Source organism: Ziziphus jujuba, chromosome 6 (assembly GCF_031755915.1).
Source record: "Ziziphus jujuba cultivar Dongzao chromosome 6, ASM3175591v1".
Classification (NCBI taxonomy): Eukaryota; Viridiplantae; Streptophyta; class Magnoliopsida; order Rosales; family Rhamnaceae; genus Ziziphus; species Ziziphus jujuba.
The window spans coordinates 614974-632500 of record NC_083384.1 but is presented as its reverse complement, the minus strand read 5'-3'; the positions used below and the strand labels follow the sequence as shown (position 1 = coordinate 632500).

General features: G+C 34.5%; 2 pseudogenes; one reads left to right on the top strand and one right to left on the bottom strand.

The window, feature by feature from the left end:
* Nucleotides 1–459: 459 nt before the first annotated feature.
* Nucleotides 460–1614, bottom strand: LOC132804189 (protein Ycf2-like; annotated as a pseudogene).
* Nucleotides 1615–3115: 1501 nt separating this feature from the next.
* On the top strand, nt 3116–4619 carry LOC125419425 (photosystem II CP47 reaction center protein-like; annotated as a pseudogene).
* Nucleotides 4620–17527: the final 12908 nt, after the last annotated feature.

Sequence of the window (17527 nt, the reverse complement as noted above, 5' to 3'; positions counted from 1 at the left end):
ATTATCCATATAGGGGTCAATTGAGAAGATCCGTCGACCTAAGACGAAGAGAAATGTCTATCTATTTTATTTAGTTATTCAGTTAAGCCAATGATTCATTATTGTAGTAGATAGCGACAACCATTTCATCTGACATGTGTATTTTTTATTTTCCAATGGATTTACATCTCTCATTTATGGAAATTTTTTTGATGTAGTGAGTAATAGTTTTGGTTGGTCGCTGTTCAAGAATTCTTGTTTAGGCAGTTCATACCCTCCATCCCTAATGTTTGGATCTAAGATTTCAATTCTTCCATGTTTCAGTAGTAGTATATTGTTCCATGGAGCTGAGGTCCAAAATATGGAAGAAACGGGTGTTTCCATGACTCTACCACTTGGTCAATTCTGTTCCATTTAATACCTGTTTCATGGCCACATATCTTTCCAACTAAGGAATGGGAGACCTTTCTCTTTCTCTTGTTACATGAATCCAATTTTCATTTCATATGGGAAAAGCCATCTTTTTCTCAACAATATCTTTGTCATTTGATCCAATAGCGTTCCATTAGATAGGAACAGCTTTGATAAATATTAGTAAATCTCAGATGGAGTATTAGAATGGAAAAATCAATTAGATAATGAACTATTGGTTCTAAGCCATCTCTGGTGATGAATAAACAATTTGAAGTACTTTTCTTGTGTATTCTTGATAAACCAGCATTTATATATAGATGCAGGAATATCTCTTTGGGAAGTAAGAAGCCCCTTTGACATCTCTCCATCTGTAAATAATTCCCAATGTGAAAACACAGAGACAACAGGCTGATCTTTGAATAGGAAAAAAGTGGATCTGTAGGGTCCCAAATGAATTGGCTTATTCAAAAAAAGTCTTGTTCTTCGGATGATCTATCTTGTGTCTGGTACTGCATGGTCCCACTCTGCAAGAACTCTGAATCATTCTCTTGAACCCCATCCTCTTCATCATAAATGATCTGCTTGTCCCGAAATGACCTGGCCCAATAGGGGAATCCCAATTCATTAGGCCTTTCGATATAAACAAATAGAAAGCCCCAAGGGTGCCATATTCTAGGAGCCAAACTATGTGATTGAATAAATCCTCCTCTATCCGTTGTGGGTCGAGGACTCCTTCTCCTTCCCCTTCTTCAAATTCTGATTCATATTGTTCATAGAGAAATCTTTGATCAACGATAGAACAAGATCCATTTTGCATCATATCTAAGGGATTCCTTAGTTTGGGCCGAAGGAGCAATGTCACTCGATCATTATCAAACTGGCTGCAATCTATTTCTGTCTGTGAGGATATCACTAGAGTGCCTTCTACTTCTAATAGGCCATGAACTAGATCAGAATCATTCTCAATGAGTCCATAAGAAGTGATCCCATTCTTTTCATCGAGTTCAGGTAGAGACGAAATGTCTTGAGCAACTGATCCGGCAGAAAACTCAAAAGATAAAGAAGTATTGTTAATTTCTTCATGCTTGTTCCAAGTTCAAAGTACCATTTGTACAAAACCCAGAGGAGGTTCATGGCCAATGAAAAAGATGTATGAGTAACGGTTATTTTGGAATGTACCGCTTGTGTTCGAAACCGTGTTAATAAAAAATCAATGTGCATTTCCTGAATTGACATAATATGCCCGGTCGATTGGAATTGAGAAAATTTTGTACCTTTTGTTACAAACATATGATTCACAATGAAACAAAGAAATAGATCGAACCGATCGCCTCCGTGTCCGCCTTCCAATCCAAGGAAGGTGAAAAATGACATATTATATATAACATAACCATTTCTATAACATATATTAAATATAAACAAATCCTATTTATTAATTAATTCTAAATCATTTTTTATCATTTTTTGTTTTGATCCGATCGAAATAGGAGTAGGATTTTCAGGATAAAAAATAAACAAACCATGGATAAATCCAAGCGATCTTTTCGTAGGTGTTTGCCCCTGATCCAATCAGGGGATCGAATTGATTATCGAAACATGGGTTTAAGGAGTTTATTTATTAGTGACCAACGAAAAATATTATCTAGATGGGTGTATAAACTAACTTTAAAACAACATCGATTAATTACCTTTGCTATAAAACAAGCTCGTATTTTATCTTCGTTACCTTTTCTTAATAATGAGAAACAATTTGAAAGAAGCGAGTCAACCACTCGAACTGCTGGTCTGAGAACTAAAAATAAATAACTCTTCAAATAAATAATTGCTACGACTTCCCTTTTTTTTTTATTCCATGTCTCCCACCAAATAGTAAATATTCAATGCATTCATCACATTACTCGATTGATTAACAATTTGAGATCGTTATTATATATCATTATTATATATGATGAGTGGAAAATCTTTATAAATAGAATATGATATAAGTGGTAATCATAGATATATTACCAATTGGTTTTTTTTTCTAAATGGAGCCTGTATATTAATATTATATTTCATTTTTTCGGTCTAACCAAGCCATCTATAACTTATAAATTATTATAATTAAGAATATTAATATATATACACCCCTAAAAAATAGATTGAATTCCACTTCATTGTATTTCACGCTCTAATTTTTCGATGATTCAATCAACCTTTCTTGGGCGAAAGAGAGGATATCTCGATCGGGTAAGAGAAAGGGGAAATACCATATGACCAAATATATCTGACAAGTCGCACTATGCATCTTCCTTTCCAGGGTTTCGAAAAGGAACTTTTGGAACACCAATAGGCATTAAATGAAATAAAAATTAATTACTATAGCTCACTTTGATGTGAAAGCGTAACAATGTATTTATTGTCTTAATAATATTCTTCCTTATCCTATTTTATCCATAGATCGAATAAGTTTATAAAAAAGGAAGACAGAAATACTAAAAGAAAATTCTTTCATGTAGATCCTTTGAATGATTAAAAAAAATATAAATGCAGTCACTCATATAAAAGGTATCAACCTTTTGCCATTACGTATTGGTACTTATCGGGTGTAGAATAGATCTACTTCCTTTTGTTCCTACAAAAAAAAATTGTTCCATTATTACTAAAAGAATAGAACAAATATTAATCCTTTCCCTAAGATAATCCACTCATGTCTACTTTTCATTGATAGAAGGGTATTTCCATGGGTTTGCCTTGGTGTCCTATTCATACCGTCATATTGAATGATCCCAGTCGTTTGCTTGCTGTCCATATAATGCATACAGCTCTGGTTGCTGGTTAGGTCAGTTTAATGGCTGTATACGAATTAGGGTTTTTTTATCCTTCTGACCCTGTTCTTCATCCAATGTGGAGACAAGGGATGTTTGTTATACCTTTCATCACTTGTTTAGGAATAACCAATTCATGGGCCGATTGGAGTATCACATGAGTGACTATAACAAATCTGGTTATTTAGAGTTACGAAGGCGTGGCCGGTGCACATATTGTGTTTTTTGGCTTATGCTTTTTAGCAGCTATGTGGCACTGGGTGTATTGGGATCTAGAAATATTTTGTGAGGAACGTACAGGAAAACCATCTTTGGATTTACCCAAAATCTTTGAAATTCATTTATTTCTTTCAGGGCTAGCTTGTTTTGGTTTTAGCGCATTTCATGTAGCAGGATTCTATGGTCTGAGAATATGGGTATCCGATCCTTATGGACTAATCAGAAGGGTACAATCTGTAAATCCAGCGTGGGGTGTGGAAGGTTTTGATCCTTTTGTTCCGGGAGGAATAGCCTCTCATCATATTGCTGCAAGGACATTGGGCATATTGGTGGATCTATTCCATCTTAGCGTCCGTCCACCCCAACATCTATGCAAAGGACATATGGGAAATATTGAAACTGTCCTTTCCAGTAGTATTGCTACTGTCTTTTTTACAGCTTTTGTGGTTGCTGGAACTATGTGGTATGGTTCAGCAACTACCTCAATTGAATTATTTGGTCCCACTCATTATCAATGGGATCAAGGATACTTTCAACAAGAAATATATAGATGAGTTGGTGCTAGGCTAGCCCAAAATCAAAGTTTATCCGAAGCTTGGTCGAAAATTCCTGAAAAATTAGCTTTTTATGATTACATCGGCAATAATTCAGCAAAAGGAGGATTATTCTGGGCAGCCTCAATGGACAATGGGGATGGAATTGCTGTTAGGTTGTTAGGAAACCCTATTTTAGAGATAACGGGGTCCTATACCTACTCTTTTTAAAACATTTCTGGTTGTTTTGGTAGATGGAGACAGAATTGTTAGAGCCGATGTTCTTTTTAGAAGGGTAGAATCAAAATACAATGTCGAACAAGTAGGTGTAACTGTTGAGTTCTATGGCAGCGAACTCAACGGAATCAGTTATAGTGATCTCGCTACTATGAAAAAATATCCTAGATGTTCTTAATTGGGTGAAATTTGTGAATTAGATTGTGCTACTTTGAAATTCGACGATGTTTTTCGTAGCAGTCCAACGGGTTGGTTTACTTTTGGACATGCTTCATTTGCTTTGTTCTTTTTCTTCCGACACATTTGGCATGGTGCTAGAACCTTGTTAAGAGATATTTTTGCTGGTATTGACCCCAATTTGGATGCTTAAGTAGAATTTGGAGCATTCAAAAAATTTGGAGATCCAACTACAAGAAGACAAGTAATTTGATAGAATATTGTTTTGTTATTTTTCGTTTTTAGTTTTGTGAGTAGGGTACCAGATAAATCTTGATTTGAATCACTACCTTTTCTTGGACTCTTGCTTTTTCTTTATCCGGGGGATGATCCCAAATAAAAAGGTATGGAAGCTATAATTGTATATAAACCACGATCGAATCCATGGAAGCATTGGTTTATACATTCCTTTTAGTCTCAATTTTAGAAATAATTTTTTTCGCTATCTTTTTCCGAGAACCACCTAAAGTTCCAACTAAAAAGATGAAATGATTTTTTATTATCTCAATTGAAAGTAATCAGCCTCCCAATTTTGAGAGGCTCATTACTTCAACTAGTCTCCGTGTTCCTCAAATGGATCTCTTAGTTGTTGAGAAGGTTGCCCAAAAGCAGTATATAAGGCATACCCAGTAAAACTTACAAGTAAACTCAATATAAAGATGGCTACTAAGGTTGCTATTTCCATTATTATATAGTTTCAATACCACAATGGGTCTATGATAAGATCATTTATTTACAACGGAATGGTATACAAAGTCAACAAATCTCAATGAATATAAAATACGATTTATGGCTACACAAACCGTTGAGAGGAGTTCTAGATCTGGTCCAAGATGAACTGCTGTAAGGAGTTTATTGAAACCATTGAATTTAGAATATGGTAAAGTATCTCCTGGGTGGGGAACTACTCCGTTGATGGGTATCGCAATGGCCCTTTTTGTGGTATTCCTATCTATTATTTTCGAGATTTATAATTCTTCCATTTCGTTGGATGGAATTGGAATGACTTAGATTCACAAGAACTAGTAACTAGCATTTCAATACAAAGTGAAGCATTTAGGTCTCTGATTTTTATCCCATTCTATTTTGGTAGTTCGATCATGAAATTTCTTTGTTTCTGCAGTTCCAGAATATGATTGGGTGACTTGTTATAATTGATCCTATGGATAGTACAGAGAATGCATCTGTCATCTTGATAGAGATGGTTTTACTTCATCGGATATTCATTCTAGTATCTGAAGCATGGAATATAGGAAGTAGATTCCAAAGTATTATTAGCACTATGATTCATCCTTAATATTAAAACCACGTGTCTGGACTTCCATTTTTTTTTTTTTTGTCAAGGAGTTAGATTTAGAAGTTATAAATCGAAATATTTTTATTTTTTCAAACTCTTATTTACGCTTATTTTGATCAAAAGACAAGGGTGTCTTTGGATTTTTATTCATTCCAATTATTCATTGAATAAGTGATAATCCAACAGTTCTTACTCAAGGAATTTTTGGAATTAGTTTATAAAGAAAAGGTTATCGAATCATCATGGTTCTAGTATGAATTTAGGGTTTTAACCGATTCATAGGGACTTAACAAGATAATTTCTATCAATATCAATAATAAAGAAAACAGTAGTTAAAGGCGCATTACACACATTAAAAAAATATATAAAATAGGTAAAAAGAAGATTCAAGAGGCCTATAATCATCACCATAGAGACAAATGAGCCGACTTGATATTTTGGCATTATAACCACAAGAAAGAACTTTTGGATTTTTATTCTTTTGTATCTTCATAAACGATTGAATCAGAGGATTAAGAAGTTTTGAACTTAACTTTCTATTACACATATCCAATTGAATTAGTATTTTAGTGTTATGTTTTGAGCCATATGAGATGAAATTCTCATATACGGCTCTCCGGCGGGGGGGAAGGCGGGTCCACTCTGTTTACCTATCCCAATAAAATCTTTGATTGGTTCGATGAACATCTTGAGATTCAGGCAATTGCAGATGATATAACTAATAAATATGTTCCTCCTCATGTCAACATTTTGTTTGGTTAATCCGATCAGTTCATCAATGGTCGGTCAATATGATGGTCCTAATGATGATCTTGCACGTATTTCGTGTGTATCTCATCATTGGCTTTAAAAAATCTCACAAATTGACTTGGGTTACAGGTGTGGTTTTGGGTGTATTGACCACATCTTTTGGTGTAACTGGTTATTCCTTACCTCGAGACCAAATTGGTTATTAGGCAGTAAACATTGTAACAGGTGTGTCAGAAGCTATTCCTGTAATAGGATCGCCCTTGGTAGAGTTATTATGCGGAAGTGCTAGTGTGGGACAATCCACTTTGACTCCGTTTTATAATTTACACATTTTTCTATTACCTCTTCTCACTGCCGTATCCATGTTAATGCACTTTCTAATGATACGTAAGCAAGGGATTTCTGGCCCTTTATAATATAATGTAATGTAATTTATAATGTAAATAATATAAAAAATATATTATATCCTAGCTATTTATAACCAATCATTTATCAATTGGGGTAGGACCAATAGTATTTCATTGCTACAAATATGTCTTATTGAATTGAATAAGACATGTATTTGGATATTTCCCTTCAACAATGCAAAAATGTAATGATGTATTATTTTTATTTTTTTGACACTCATAGTTGAAGTGAATTTTTCGAAGATAAAATGGATTATGGGAGTGTGTGACTTGAACTATTGATTGGGCCATGCAGAATATATACCCTTATCTGCCACATTTGAATTCACAACTAAAATAAAAAAATTGTGTCTTTGTTCCAACCACCATGTAAGCCCCATATAGAGGTTTAGGCTGGTCCATTTGAAGATAATCTTTTCTATGATCAGACTCAATCATGTCGTATATGAATGGGCTCCCTGAGATCCAGTAGAAAGAAAAAGTGAGGTGATGTGACATAATCCCAGAGTATGTTCTGTATATCTGACTTACTTAATAGTATGGAAATGTATTCATTTCCTTTGCGTTGACTCAATTTATTATACTATCGGAATGAATCAAGGGATCTAAAGAAGAATAAGAAGAATTGGAGCTAAACTAGATTAGTAACAAGTAAATCCTTTGTATGTACAAAGTTTTGATATTCTTGGGGATAAAGTCCAATTGCAAGGTCTGAGACGGCCCAGAAAGCACTTGATCATAATTTGTAAGCCTACTCGGTCATTAAGCATTTATCTGTAAGAACTGAATTCCTTACAATGGATGGTTGTTAAAACTCCAAAAGAAGGAAATTTGTATATTTTTTCTTACTCTTACATAGAATCATTCATATAGGTGTGGATACCATATCAATTTTTTATTTTTTATATGGATCTATTTGGTTTGTTTGATCGTGCTCGAGCAGATGATGAAAAATTCCATGTCTGGTTCTTTTAGGGGATGGATCTAGAATAATTCACCTATCCTAATAACAAAAAAACCTAACTTGAACGATCCTGTATTAAAAGCTAGGTTGGCTAAAGGGATGGGGCATAATTATTATGGAGAGCCCCCATGGCCCAATGATCTTTTATATATTTTTCCAGTAGTAATTTTAGGTACCATTGCGTCTAACATAGGTTTAGCGGTTCAAGAACCATCAATGATTGGCGAACCCGCGGATCCATTTGCCACTCCTTTGGAGATATTGCCTGAATGGTATTTCTTTCCCATATTTTAAATTCTTCATACAGTGCCCAATAAATTATTAGGCATTCTTTTAATGGTTTCCATTCCCGCAGGGTTATTACCAGTACCCTTTTTGGAGAATGTTAATAAATTTCAAAACCCATTTCGTCGTCCAGTAGCGACAATTGTCTTTTTGATTGGTACCCTAGTAGTCCTTTGGTTGGGTATTGGAGCATCCTTACCTATTGATAAATCCCTAACATTAGGTCTTTTTTAAATTGATTCAATTGTGAGAAAAAAAAAAAAAACAACACGATGTGTGTATGTAGGGAATTGTCACTTCAAAGTGAATTCTCCCTGGATACATTTATTTATTCAATTCAATTTTGGATCTATTCTGAGTATATGGAATGTACTAAAGATTCAAAACTCATTTTTATCTTTTTTTTTAGAAAAAAAAAAGAAATAATCCATTAAAATTTATGCAAAATGCTTTTCTATTTCTAGAATGTCCAATATATGTTTTATATCTTCTATGCGAAAATGTTTCATTTTCATAAGGTCTTCTTCACTGTTATTCAAAAAGTCTAATAATGTATGTATATTGGACCTTTTCAGGCAATTATAGAACCTAGGGTGCAATTCTAATTGGTTAATAAAAATAGATTTCAATGTTATTTCGTTTTGATTTTTACGTGGTTTAGCCAATCTGTCATGAAAAGTAAAAGGGGGTAAAGTAACATTGTGTTGGCTTTTTTTTCTAAATGGAAATTTTTTTCTTCTGCATTTAAAAAGGGAATAAATAAATCACTCAAATTCTGGGAAGCCTCATGAAGTGCTTCTTTAGGAGTTAAACTTCCATTTGTCCATATTTCAAGAAACAATATCTCTTGTTTTTCATTCCCATTCACATAAGATTGAATACTATCGGGGTGGTAAGATGATGTCTTGGGCAGTTACATATCGAGGACCTTAGACACAAATAGACGCATCATGAGCTGATACGAACCTAGGACGACCTGCTCTTAAACCCGTATTATATTAGCCCGGATTTCAATTAAGTTCAAGTTCTAATGGAATTGACCTCAACCCCTAACCAACCTGTGGTTAGAAACATTGGTATAATGTAGACGCCACAATAGGGGATGGAAAACCTATTGATAAGTTAAGCTAAAACAACCAATTCTCTAATGGTGTCTTAGGTGTTCTTAAAGAACAAAGAGATAGTTAATCTCACAAGTATTTTCTTAATCAAATCAAAGTTAATTCTTATTTATAACTAAGCCTTTAAATAGGCTTTGGAAAGGCAACTTAAAAACCCTAGAACATAAAGAAAACCGGCCACCACACATAAAGAAACCTAGTTGGCCGAAACTATACTTCCTTTCCTAATCTAAGTTTGATTAATTAATTCTTTTATATTAAATTAGGAATTAATTAATTTACAATGGAAAGAATAAAATAAAAACCTTCCTAAAGTTATTTGTCCAGAAAATAAATAAATAAAACCCAAAAAGTAATGGTAGTTTCCTAAAACAAAAAGTAAAAACAAATTAGGAAACTAAAAATGCTAGCCTTTTGATCAAGTTGACTTTGATCAATCTTTGACCTCTTTGAGCTCCAAATCAGCTTCTAGATGCTTTTTAGGATGCCAAATAAGCTGAATATGAAGTCCCACACATTGGCCATGCTTGGGAAAATAAGAAAAGGCTAATACAGTAAAGCCAGCAAGCAATACAACAAATTCGGCCAAATTGTTGATGCTGTCCATACAAGCCCTTTTTGATTGCATTTGAGGCTGCCTTAACTTGATTCCATGACCTATTAGGCATATATATTGAACCCATAAAGCATTGGAACCATTTCATGCTTCTCGGACTCCAAAAATGTACGAAAACCGTCACCCAGGTCCGTACCAGTCTCCAGAGCTTGTATCAGCAAAACAGGTCTTGGTTCTTTGGTCATGATCATTCCTTCTTGATTATGATTTATCCTTTGAATAAGTACAGCAAGGTTATCCTTGAACTTCTTGGCTTGTGCTCTAGTGATTGGTCCCACCTTCATCCGTAACGGATCGGCACCCCAGCAGGTTGTCGATTGTACGAGTTCGGGCGGATTCGCATCATTCCCTCCTCTAGAAAAGGATTTGTCCTCAAATCAGATCATCACCTGCAGAAAAAGGAGTTAAATCAGCAACATTAAATGCAGCATTCATGTTATACTCACCCGGTAAATCAAGCTTGTAGGCATTCTTGTTATTCGGCTCCAAAACTTGAAAAGATCCGTCCACATGCGGCATAGGCTTTGATTTTTTTTGTTCGGGGAATCCCTTCTTTCTTGAGTGCAGCCAAACCAAATCTCCTGGGTCAAATACTATCGTAAAAAAATACTAGAGATACATATTCATCACACTTTTTAATATTAGCAAATAATATCTCCCAAATTTTCAAATTTCCTCTAAGTAAACCTTTTAATAATGCAGATAAAGTTTTATACAAAAAAAGAATTTTTAATTTAGCATCTTTGTAATTCATAAACAGCAATGGTTTCTTACCCAAGATAGCCTTATTAACATCCCCAAAACTTAAATAAAAATTGCTATTTGACCTTTCTTTTCTTTCTTTTTCTTTTTCCCCCTTGGATTGGCGCAAACCTTCGGATTTCCCTTCCTTCTCCAAGCCCTCGGGTTTGCCACTTTCTTTCCCCTCTCTTTCAGTTTTTCCTTGATCTTTCTACTCAATATGAGTCTTAGAAACCTTACCTTGATCACCAACCTCATTCTTGCCTTCTTAAAAGGATGGTGAAGCCGTTGGTGCCATACTTGCTTTTTCCTTAAGCTTTTCGGCTTCTCTCCTTTGTTGCATTTGTAATTGGTCTTTGTAAACCTCTTTAAGAGACAATGGTTCCAGCTTGACCTTCTTCCATTTAAACCTGAAAACAATACTATTTTCTTGACTGAAATGAGTAGCATCTTTATCAAATTGCCATGGCCTACCTAATAGTATATGTCCAGCAATCATGGGTACAATATCACATAAAACTACATCCTCATATCTACCTATATTAAATTTTACTTTGGCTTGATTGTTTACTTTCATCTCACTACTATCATTAAGCCATTGTAATCTATATGGTTCAGGATGTTTTATTGTTCTTAAGCCCAATTTTTCAACTACAAGGTTACTTATTACATTAGTACAACTCCCACTATCTATAATCATGCTGCAAATTTTACTTTGTATTTCACAACGAGTGTGGAAGATTTTCTCTCGTTGAATTTGTTCTTCATCCTTGTAAATAGAAAATACCCTCCTTAAGACCAAATTTAGCTCAACATTTGATGTGTTTAATGGTTCGGCCTCATCATCAAGTCCTTCATCTTCTTGTTCGATTTCAGCCTCACTAGCATCACTTTCGGATTCCACCTCTCGATTACCCCTAATTATCGTTATCCTTCTATTCGGGCATTGGCTGGCTATATGTCCTCTTCCTTGGCACTTGAAACAAATAATTTCTCTTGACTTTTGAGGTTTAGGTTCAGATTTTAGCTCACCTTTAATGGCTTGGGCAGATTCGGTTTTAAATTCTCTTCCTGGCCGGTTGGTAGCTTATTCACCAAGTTTCGGCTTCAGCTTGCTTTCATAAGTGGAATTGTTTTTCCAGCCACTTGAACTTGTCCTTCCACTGCTAGAAACTCCTCCAAACCGTGTGCTAACACCCCTCCTCTTGAATTGGTTCTCAAGCTTAATTGCTACATGCAACATCTCCTCCAATTCCAAGTATTGTTGTAATTCAAGCTCGTTGTCAATGTCACGGTTTAACCCTTCAAGAAATCTTGCCATTGTTGCCTCCCTATCCTCCCTCATGATTAACCTCATCATGAGTATCTCCATCTCTTTGTAATAATCCTCCACAGACCTAGTTCCTTGAGATAAAGATTGAATCCTTTGATGCAGCAACCTATGGTAATGGGATGGCACAAACCGTTTCCTCATGGCTCTTTTCATTTGACGCCATGTCGAGATTAAATCATCACCAACTCTCCTTCGGGTATTTTGCTCATTGGTCCACCATTGGAGTGCATAATGTCCAAACTCCATCGCTGCCAACTTCACCTTCTTACCTTCCGAATAATTATGGCAGTAAAAAATCATCTCCATTTTTTCTTCCCACTCCAAATAAGCTTCGGGATCACTTTTACCCATAAAAGGTGGGATGTTAACCTTGATATTTCCCAAATGATCATCTGTATCTTCCTTCCTATATCTTCCACAGCCAGCTCTATCTTGGACAGCAAAAGTTTTATCCATATCTTCCTCAAAGTCTCCACTGAATCCTAGGCCTCGTCCTCCATGGAATTCTTGCCTATTTCTTGTGTTCGGCATTCCTTGTGAGGCTTCTAGCCTTCCCATTATTTGATTCATATTCTCAACTTGAGCACTAACCCTCTGTATTGACTCCAAAACAGCTCTCATGTCCACTTGGTCTCCACTCCCGGTAGCTCGGGCATCGCCATGGAATGCTACGGACTCTTCCTCATTGATCCTCAAGGGTGGATCTCCTCTTCTTATTCTAGAATCTGCCATGTTAGTAAAATACTGCAAAAATAAAATAAATCCTCACAATATTCACTCCCTCATGTGTTTCACTCAAACAAGGTCTTGACCCTCGTGTTTGCACACTAGTTTCAGCTTTTACGCTCTTTTAAGCTCACACACTCTTGCCTTTTTCTACTCAATCAATTATCTCAAAGTTCTAATTAAAAACACCCACAAAATAGCATTTAGATCACTAGTATGTTTTAATTAAACTTATCAACAAAACAGTAAGCAAAAATAAACAAATACTGAACGGAATGAAAATACCTATTTTCGGTTTTTCTAGACTAAATAAAGCAAATTAATGAGAAAAGTTTGGAATTTTGAAGAACTGGACCAGATGGTAATATATTATGAGTTCAAGAATAAAATTCTAGAAAAAGAAGTTCAAATACAAACAAGAATCAAAGAGAACAAAAATATAGAAAAGTGTTGGTTGTTGTTCTTGTAATTCAAGTTTTGTATCAATTCCTTTAACTAATTTTAATCCAAATAATTTAGCACTCAAACTCAAATATCAAGCAGCAAAAATAACTCTCTAGAAAGTCCAAATATGGAATAAATAATTAACACAGCAGCAGTTACAAGAAATTTCCAGCAACAAACTTCAACACCAATTTTTAACAAACCGATATATATATATTTTTAATATTCGGCTTTCTTTTTTTTTTTTTTTTTTCACTCAATGAATATCAGACACAACTACAGTAGCAAGAATAAACAACAAATTTGCAATTCCAATTCCAACACAAACACCAAACCCATGACCTCCCAATCAAAAATTCAAATTGTGTGATTTTATTTTATTTTATTTTTTTATTCCGCAAACCCCACTCTTCAATTTTTTATTTTTTATTTTTGAATATATGAATGAAAATATTTAAGACTAAAACAGCAAAGAAAAATCAACAAAAACCAAAATTAACAAGAACAATGATGAAAAAAAAACAACCAACAAACTAGGAAACCTAATTCAACATGTATGATGATAGAAGCAACCTTAACCTAATGCTAAAATTGCAGAATAACACAAAAGCAAATAAAGCAAATAAAGATTGATCAAACTTGAACAAAATTTAGCTCTGATACCAAATGATATGAACCTAGGACGACCTGCTCCTAAATCTGTATTATATTAGCCCGGATCTCAATTAAGTTCAAGTTCTAATGGCATTGAACTCAATCCCTAACCAACCTGTGGTTAGAAATCTTAGTATAATGTAGACGCCACAATAGGGGATGGAAAACTTATTGATAAGTCAAGCTAAAACAACCAATTCTCTAATGGTGTTTTAGGTGTTCTCAAAGAACAAAGAGATAGATAATCTCACAAGTATTTTCTTAATCAAATCAAAGTTAATTCTAATTGATAACTAAGCCTTTAAATAGACTTTGAAAGGAAAACTTAAAAACCATAGAACATAAAGAAAACCGGCCACCACACATAAAGAAACCTAGTTGGTCGAAACTATACTTCCTTTCCTAATCTAAGTTTGATTAATTAATTCCTTTATATTAAATTAGGAATTAATTAATTTACAATGAAAAGAATAAAATAAAAACCTTCCTAAAGTTATTTTTCCAGAAAATAAATAAATAAAACCCAAAAAGTAATGGTAGTTTCCTAAAACAAAAAGTAAAAACAAATTAGGAAACTAAAAATGCTACCCTTTTGATCAAGTTGACTTTGATCAATCTTTGACCTCTTTGAGCTCCAAATCAGCTTCTAGATGCTTTTTAGGATGAAAAATAAGCTGAATATGAAGTCCCACACATTGCCCATGCTTGGAAAAATAAGAAAAGGCTAATACAGTAAAATACAATAAAGCCAGCAAGCAATACAGTCAATTCGGCCAAATTGTTGATGTTGTCCGTACAAGAACTTTTTGATTGCATTTGAGGCTGATTTAATTTGATTCCATGACCTCTTAGGCATATGTATTGAACCCATAAAGCATTGGAACCATTTCATACTTCCCAGACTCCAAACATGTACCAAAACCGTCACCCGGGTCCATACCAGTCTCCTGCGCTTGTATAAGCAAAATAGGTCTTGGTTCTTTGGTCATGATCATTCCTTCTTGATTATGATTTATCCTTTGAATAAGCACAGCAAGGTTATCCTTGACCTTATTGGCTTGTGCTCTAATGATTGGTCCCACCTTCATCCGTAACGAATCGGCACCCCAGCGGGTTGTTGGTTGTACGGGTTCCGGCGGATTCGCATCATGAGCTCCATAAAGATTACTTGTCAATATAATTTCTTTTAAATTCATTAACATTTCATGTACAGATTCTTGAATACCCACTATGGTAGAATATTCATGTGGTATTTTATTAAATTTTACGTGTGTGATACATGTTCCTTCTATTTCTCCAAGTAAAGCACTTCTCATTGCAATGCCTATTGTATTGGCTTGGCCTTTCATAAGTGGAGCCAGAATAAAGCGTCCATAATAAAGACACTTACTATCTACTCATCATTCAACACACTTCCACGCAGCCATAATTACAATGGATATATGTATGTATGGTGCCATTATAGTTTATGATATACTATGGTCTTTCAAATTAAATATTATTAAATTGTGTTATCCTAGGTTTGCAAATATTTAGAGAGTCAATTTTTCTTATGTATGTAACCAAGGGTGAGGCCTTGAGGGCAATGATTTTTTTTTTTTTTTTCAAAAAGAAGTTACAATAAAAAATTGTAATATACAACATTTGATCGTAAGGAAAAATAAAAATAAAAACGATATAGTTTAAATTTAACAAAGCCATATAAAAATACATGTAATAAATATAATAGCTTATTTAAAATAATTTTCCAATTTTTCTTTTAAATTTTATAAACAACTTATGATTTGATGTTTTTATAGATCAAATTTTTTTTTTTGTTGAATAACAAAGATGTATAATTTATGGTTGCTGAACCGAGATACATACGTATATAATTGATATTTTAGTAAGAAATATATTATTTTAGTATATTTTTATTTACAATATGTATTTTGTTTGTTTAAAAATAGTATAAAAGGTTATATGAGATAAACTACTTATGTCTATAACTTAAAAGTTATAAATTTAGAATAGTGAACTAAAAAGAAAATTATTTTAAATAATTAAAAGAAGCATAGTGTAAGACGGAATAAAATTCTAACCTATTTTCTTGGGCATCTCACATGCATGCTCTGTTGGGGTGAGAAGGTTATGACCAAGAGCAAGCTAGCTTGAAGTGTTAGCAACAAGCAAGCTTTTGGTGATGCTCTTGGGAATGGTTGTGTGTGAGTTGTGTTTTTAGGTTTTGGTTATGGTGTTTTCTGGTTTTTAGGGTTCCTAGAGTGTTCTAAGGTGTTGAAGAAGAGATAAGAAGAAGGGGACCACGTTGCTTTTGAAAAATGAGGCTTAGATGTTTAGCCATTTCATTCATTTTACAATATAAGCTTGAAATTACAACTAGTTCACACATGCCAAGCATGTGAGCTTACAAAATGAGTAAAGTATTTGAAATTTAAAAAATAAAAAAGTCAACACCTAACTTTTCATACACAAAAGAGTCAAAAACCAGCTGCAACATGTCTATTCCAAATATAGTAAAAAGTGGCACATGGTTTGAACTAAGTTCCTATTGTTTAACTAGTTTGGGTAAACAACCAAACTAGCTTCACCTACTTAGTTTCCCTTTGTATCTGCTTATGAAACTTGGTTTGAAGTATCCTTGGTCATCAATAAATATTGTTCCAAGAGCTAGGAAAGTTCTGGAACCGGATCATGGGCCAAACAGCTCCAAAACTGACCCATACTCTGCATACTGGGCCCATCAGATACAGCAATTTGTTTGGAATAGAAAATGGACTTTTCCATGTCATTTGGACCTGAAATTTGAACCATAGTCTTCTATATATGTCTGTAGATATCCCTCAAAATGTCAGCCCAAAACTCCATTTGCAACCTGAGATATAAGATAAATAGTGGAACTATGTTGCTGGAAATTATGAATCCAGCACCATAGGCATTTCAAGCATAACATTCCTACTCTTTTGTGCATAATTTTGCCTATACTTTTGCATACATAACTTAGGCACAAAACATTATCAAAATATACCTTGAATAAATTAAAACATACAAAAAAATATAAACTCATAAAAGGAAATGATTTGATACCAAGGTGTACATACTAGCCGGTGACATGCACCATCAAGTGGCAAAATTGCCACACTTCAACACTCCTCCTTGGCAATTTTGTATGAGACATTGAGAAGTCCTCTCAATATCTCAAATCTCTTCTTTCCCAATGGCTTGGTGAAGATATCCGCCAAGTTCTCCTCGGACGTCACATACTCCAACTTCACTTCACCACTTGCTTCAAATTCCCTTAAGGAATGATACTTGACCGGTATATGTTTGGTCCTCCCATGTTGGACTGGATTTTGTGCAATTGCTATTGCTGAAGTATTGTCACACAATATTACCGTGGCTTCCTCTTGCTTCAAGCTCAAGTCCTCCAATAATTTCCTAAGCCAAACACCTTGATTAGCACAACTTGAGCAAGCAATATACTCGGCTTCCGCGGTGCTTTGTGCAACGGTTTGTTGCTTCTTGGAATTCCATGAGAAAGGACCATTTCCAAGAGTGTAAATGTAGCCCGATGTGCTCTTGCTATCATCCAAAGAACCAGCCCAATCACTATCACTATAACCAAGCAAAGCTTCATTCATGCCATCCTTGTACCATATACCAAAATCACTAGTACCTTTCAAATACCTTAGGATTCTTTTTGCACAACTAAGATGATTTTGTGATGGACTATGCATAAATCTTGACAAAACAGCCACACTAAACATGATATTCGGTCTAGTAGAGC